Source organism: Epinephelus lanceolatus, chromosome 9, assembly GCF_041903045.1.
Source record: "Epinephelus lanceolatus isolate andai-2023 chromosome 9, ASM4190304v1, whole genome shotgun sequence".
In the NCBI taxonomy this organism is placed as follows: Eukaryota; Metazoa; Chordata; class Actinopteri; order Perciformes; family Serranidae; genus Epinephelus; species Epinephelus lanceolatus.
Window position 1 is genome coordinate 42,592,672 of NC_135742.1, and position 6,877 is coordinate 42,599,548.

General features: G+C 42.0%; 1 long non-coding RNA gene across 1 annotated transcript; it reads right to left on the minus strand.

The window, feature by feature from the left end:
* Positions 1-1,194: 1,194 nt before the first annotated feature.
* Positions 1,195-5,614, minus strand: LOC117251928 (uncharacterized). The gene is made up of 3 exons (XR_004501277.2): positions 5,430-5,614; positions 2,065-2,179; positions 1,195-1,763 (listed from the first exon to the last, which is right to left on the minus strand). It is a non-coding gene; the product is annotated as an uncharacterized LOC117251928 (long non-coding RNA).
* Positions 5,615-6,877: the final 1,263 nt, after the last annotated feature.

The following is a 6,877-nucleotide window of genomic DNA, read 5'->3' on the forward strand; positions in this document are numbered from 1 at the left end:
ACCATCAAGCGCTACAACGAAACTGGCACACATGAGGACCGACCCAGGAAAGGAAGACCAAGAGTCACCTCTGCTTCTGAGGATAAGTTCATCCGAGTCACCAGCCTCAGAAATCGCAAGTTAACAGCAGCTCAGATCAGAGACCAGATGAATGCCACACAGAGTTCTAGCAGCAGACCCATCTCTAGAACAACTGTTAAGAGGAGACTGCACCAATCAGGCCTTCATGGTCAAATAGCTGCTAGGAAACCACTGCTAAGGAGAGGCAACAAGCAGAAGAGATTTGTTTGGGCCAAGAAACACAAGGAATGGACATTAGACCAGTGGAAATCTGTGCTTTGGTCTGATGAGTCCAAATTTGAGATCTTTGGTTCCAACCGCCGTGTCTTTGTGAGACGCAGAAAAGGTGAACGGATGGATTCACATGTCTGGTTCCCACTGTGAAGCATGGAGGAGGAGGTGTGATGGTGTGGGGGTGTTTTGCTGGTAACACTGTTGGGGATTTATTCAAAATTGAAGGCACACTGAACCAGCATGGCTACCACAGCATCCTGCAGCGACATGCCATCCCATCTGGTTTGCGTTTAGTTGGACGATCATTTATTTTTCAACAGGACAATGACCCCAAACACACCTCCAGGCTGTGTAAGGGCTATTTGACCAAGAAGGAGAGTGATGGAGTGCTGCGGCAGATGACCTGGCCTCCTCAGTCACCGGACCTGAACCCAATCGAGATGGTTTGGGGTGAGCTGGACCGCAGAGTGAAGGCAAAGGGGCCAACAAGTGCTAAACACCTCTGGGAACTCCTTCAAGACTGTTGGAAAACCATTTCAGGTGACTACCTCTTGAAGCTCATGGAGAGAATGCCAAGAGTGTGCAAAGCAGTAATCAGAGCAAAGGGTGGCTATTTTGAAGAAACTAGAATATAAAACATGTTTTCAGTTATTTCACCTTTTTTTGTTAAGTACATAACTCCACATGTGTTCATTCATAGTTTTGATGCCTTCAGTGAGAATCTACAATGTAAATAGTCATGAAAATAAAGAAAACGCATTGAATGAGAAGGTGTGTCCAAACTTTTGGCCTGTACTGTATATACATATATGTGTGTATATACATATATATAGACACGCACACATATTTTCTTTCATTTGGACTTTCAGCTGTCATCAACACCTATAAAGGGCATAGGTTTCAAACCAAGTATGAGACCTCATGTTGAGTTGGAGGAGAAAGAGGGAGAAACTTAAACAGAGCTAGTAGACCCTCATGACTCAACATGTAACCCTGGCAACTCTGTTATTAGGAATCTGAGCAAAAAAAAATCTTTTAGTTTAGTTTTACCCTCAGCAAAGGCTGTAAAAACAGACCCTACATGCAGTTATTTTTTAAATAATTTTATTTGTATTACCAACATAATAACATCAGATAAAAGATCTAAAATGGTTGTGGCAACACTTATTTTTTAATAAATATTTACAAGAAAGGTGGATTCAGGGAAGCACTTAATTTAAAAACACAAGGAAATCAATATTTAAATTCAATATTTTACAGACTGTAGATGACCTCATGAGGCTTGTCTTCCCCAAAATCCCCATCCCAAAGGACCTGGCATCTCAGTATGAGACACCCCAAGAGGAGGAAGTGGTTGCCATACATGTCTCTGACTTCAGCTAAGGGGCAGCACGAGGCCAACAAAGTGACCAGCCGGATCTGGAACCTCCTAGCGTACTCGGTAGTACAAAACAGGACGGGATGGACACCTGAAGGGGGAGAGTTGGACACTATTAGTGTTGCAGATAAAACGCTGCTGTATTTATATTCATGTATCTATCTATTGTATATTATTTACAAAGTTTTTGTAGTTTTCATTTTTTACATTTGCTAAAAATAAAGTTCTTTTGACAAAAGACTTATTTGTCATTTCTTTTTAAGTGGGTTTGTTTTTTTTTTGGTATCATGAAACCTTAGTGTTCAGAATTGAGTTTACACAGTTGTATCTCATTACATGTCATAAAAACATACTCTTCTTCAGTTCTATGCCTCAAGGGTCCATAGTCATACCTGTAAATGTTGTGGATGTTCTGCAGGGTGTACAGATTCAAACAGTCAGGCTCCAGGCCCGGATAGTGTATCAAACATGCAGGATGAACTGGAACCTGGTTCATTACCCCAAAACCTAATAAGTAAAAAAGACACAAGGCATACTGCACATTGAATGTACCACTTATTTCTATTAATTTGTTTTTGTATAATAAAGAAATCTGTCATCTCAATCTGCTGTGGTAAAACTGATGAATTCACGGGTTAAAACGTTTGTCGTTTCAACAGGAAATGTGTAGAATTGGTATTACTACCCAATACAAGCTAAATTATAGCTGCTGCGCAGCAATGGTCGGGGCCAGGCAATTTTAGGTAAAATTATGCAATTCTGAGCAACACACACACTAAAACAAAGCATATCACAACATAGAAGTTACATCATATAATTATGGCATGCCCTTCAAATTGTGGATGAGTGGCTGAAGTGATCAGACTCATAATATACAAAGGAAAGAAAAAACTCAAGAACAAGAAAATAATAACATTAACTGCTAGCAAGTATGAACAAACTGGCCTGATCTAGCTTAAAGCTAAACATTATCCATGGTGACAAAGATGAAAACATTTTTTAAAATGTAAAAGTAGCTATTGGATAGACTCTGCATATTGACTGATAGCTAAGCCACATAAACAGGGAAAAGAGACAAGGGATAACAGGGAAAAGGGTTGATAAAGAGTATTTGTCTCTCTGCAAAACTGCCGGGATCATAATTATTTTAACCTTAGTAGTAGGGCTGAGGCCTTAAACGCAACACTAACCCCCACCAGTCCGATACTGACAACGAGCGCACTCAGAGCTGGCAGACATGTCCAAGAGGTCATCAGATGTGTGGTTATCATGTAATTAAAAAAGAAAAAATCTCCGACAAGGAAATAGAAAGCCCGACGCACAATGGAGACCTGCTATTATCCTGCTTGAACACAGACGACTAAATTCTTTCAACGATGTGACTCAAAATAATGATAAAATAGATTTTATTGATGTAAAATATGCATTTTCCAGTTCCACCTGTCCGCTCTGAGTCTGGACACTTCTGATGCTGCGCATTCTGAGTTGCGCATCTGTTTGATTGTGCTGCAGTGTGCGCCGAGAGTTTTAATTAATTTAGTGTTCAATCAAAAGTTAAACACTACTTATCACTGACCATTAGTGTTTTTTCGTTTGTGTATATTTTTATCTTAATTGTAGTGTTGGAAGAAACTACGTTTTTGTCATAATTTTTTTTTTAACCCCCCCCCCATCGAATGCTTCTAATTAAATTCGTTCTGAGCTCCGAAGGTCAGCACAGTAGTCTCTAATCCACATAGCATGATGCCTGAACATAGGACTTTGACATTAGAATGTCCGTTCTGCCTTAGCTGAGGCTTGAACTCACTGAGGTCCGTCTTCTATCTCATTGAGCTAATTAGCAAGTGACAGGTCATGTGTGGCTTCACAAATTGACTAAGCCAAGCATCAGGGTGCCAGACAGTAGCCATCCATGCCATGGAAAAGCAAATTTCAAAGTGAAAGTTCCAAAGCTGTAGCACATATTGTTGATTTGTTACGAATTTTCAAAGTTTTGAAATTTAGAGGCTTGCTGTAGTGCCACCATCAGGACTATTGTCTTGTGTTTCCAGTTGAGGACATCTGGCATGGGACTGGACCTTTATGAAAAGTTTGGGTAGATTTCTCATATGGAAATGCTGCATGAGCTGAGGCTTGAACCCACAATCTTCAACACCAAGAACCATCCTCTATCTCACTGTGCTAACTGGCAAAGGTAAATGTCACATGTAGCTTCACAAACTGACTAAGCCGGTCACCGGAGGAGATAGGTTTAATAAGTTTTACAGTTTTTGAAAAAAAAAAAAACAGCAATGGACTTCATAATTTGCAATTTTAGAGGCTTGCTGTAGCGCCACCATCAGGACTATTGGCCTGTGTTTGCAGCTGAGGCAATCTGGCATGAGACTGGACCTTTATGCAAAGTTTGGTGATTTTTTGCGCATGGGAAATAGGATTTCCTCGGAAGAAGAAGAAAGAAGAAGAAGAAGAAGAACATGCAGGATAACAATAGGGTCCTGGCAGCTTAGGCTGCCCGGCCCCTAATTAGTCTGATCATAGATAAGCCTACTTAGATAAAAAATAAAGGAATTATGCTTTACACTACATCATGTAACAGCTGAGTGCTGCTGTTGGTGTTTCCACATTATGTAATAACAGGGTACATGCAGGAATCCTGAGGTTAATTTCAATACCTTTTTAAGACTTTTTAAGACCTTCCAAAAAAACCTTAAGACCTCATCGTCACTTCAAGCTGTCGTTAGCAGCAACGCATCTTTAACTTACTAAACAGTTGTAGTTTGCAATTAAATCTATGGAGCACAAACATACAACAGAACTCAGATAAGATGAGAAGGAATAAAGCTTGAAAGAATAAATTAAACCAAAGGCAGGTTTATTAAAATACAATACCTTAGGTCATAATAAGTAACAAAGCTCTACAGCAGTCGCAGATGTGTTTGCTGTCACGTCACGTTACCTGGTCGTAGCGCTGGAGGACTGCAGAAACTTGAAATGGAGAGCTGCTGCTCTCTGTAGCTAACGGCAGCCTTATGGCTAGCCCCTTGCATGTGGAATTTAAGTGCATTTATTCCCATCAAGGCTATGCTTATCTTCCTTTTTGCAGTATTTGCAATGGGCTTCCCGGTTATTACCTTCGACCGTCTTTATCCAATCTTTAAACTCTGGCATCTCCAGCCAGGAGCAGAGTCCTGCACGGGTCCAGTTTTCAAGATCCGCCCCGCCCCGCCCCACCCCGCCCCGGCGACGTACAAACCCACACCCGAACCGCAAACCCGTGCATCAGGCCAATTAGTACCGCAACCTGGTCCGACCCGTTGAAACACGACCCGCAGCCCGACCCGTAACCTGGATTTAAAGTAATCATTTTGGGTCATATTGGCTGAATATTGAACAGCATATCGCCACAGTTAAGGTGCCAGTAAGTAAACAACGACCTGAATGAAGCAGCTCTCAAGTGCAACACACACCGCCGCCGTACGTCGTGCGTCAAAACGCCTGTCTCCATTATATTCTATGAACCAACCGACACTGGCGCCAGCCGCCGCGCCACTCTGCTTCAGCCCACTGCTCTATTTCCATGGCGGCGCTGCGAGAAAAGCCTTTTATGTACAATAAAAACCTGACTTCAGCTCCATCATCAACCCTCTGTGTTCTTCTCCCATACGAGTGTAAAAGCACTCGTTTGTTACGTTTAATGCTTTTAAACTTTTAATTTATGTAAAGGAACTTTAGGCTACATGTGTAATAATAGACTTACTTTCTGTCCAGAGCGACGTTCAGCAGTTACGAGCCATCACGTGTTTTTAGAATCCATCGAGGAGAGAAGTAATCCATCAAGGAAACACTTTAGAAACATTATAAAGTGATAGTTGTACGTTTTATCCACTTATTTCTCAAATAGCTACCTAAATAATTATTTACTGTTTTGGAAGCGGCGCTTGTTAGATGGTGGCAGCCATGTTGATTCTGTCGTCCAATCACAAATTGTGTTATTAGATGGTGAAATGCGTGTAAACAGCTGAACCAATGACCGCTGCGAAATAGCAGAGGCGATCCTCAGAGAGTAAATATTAGGCTCGTTCGAGATGAACTGCGCCTCGCCTGAAAAGTAGACGAGAGCAGGCGGCCGCAGCGGGGGGGCGGTGACAAAAAGCTGCGGTGAAGTCGGACAGTTTCCCAACAGTTTCCAGCAGCCTTCAGTCCGTGCAGGAAGTCACAGACACACTTACATCCTGTCTGGAATGATGTCAATTCATTAAAAAAGTGATCAGGCCCATATATCAGTTTGTTTTCACCATCAGTCACACAAAATGTTTTCTGTTCACAGAATAAACCTTCAGGTCAGACAAATACAATCTTAATCTCTAAAATTCAACAAAAATGAGTAGTTTATCTAAAACGTCATCTTGTTGAGTCGACATCTGAACCAATCGGCTGTTAGATCAGGTGAGAGCCAGGCGGTGCAGTCGGTGGAGAGCAACTGCAGCGCCTGGCTCTAAAAACTGCGGCCGCCTCGTTCTCGCGGTTTTATCACCGTCCACTTTTGTAATACGTCAGAGCAAGTCGGGATGAAGTCGGACACAAAACTAACCGGCATGCATTGTGCGCCGATCGCCGGTGATCGAATCTGCGCTGGACTGGCTCATCTCGAATGAACCTAATGACCAAGATAGTTATCTGTAGTTTACCCAACTAATGACTGATGTGTTTATCTAAAACCCGCGATCCGACCCGCATGTTATTTTTTCCACCCAGATCCGAACCCGGGAAAAAATGTTTTTTAAAAAACCACCCGCAAATCAGCTGTTTTTGCGGGTACCCGACCCAGTGTAGGACTCTGGCCAGGAGTCAGCGAACTTGCATTTCCCCATTTTTATTGTCTTTTGCTCCTCTGTTTGGCGCCTGGACGTGCACCGTCACATGATGTCGCACAGGTACGTGCACAGCCCCGAGCGGCAGTCCGAGTGTGCCTACCTACACATCGTTGTTTGTAATAGTCGCGAGGAGGAAAATAAATTATACATTCATGGATACTTTTTGACAAAGCTTGAATGCCAAGAAAATTTAATACTTCATAAAATCGTGATTAAGATTTTTTAATACTTTTTAAGGGCCTTAATTTTCCGACATTTGATTTATCAACTTTTAATACTTTTTAAGACCCCGCGGACACCCTGAATAAGTGACTATATTGTTAGAAACCTT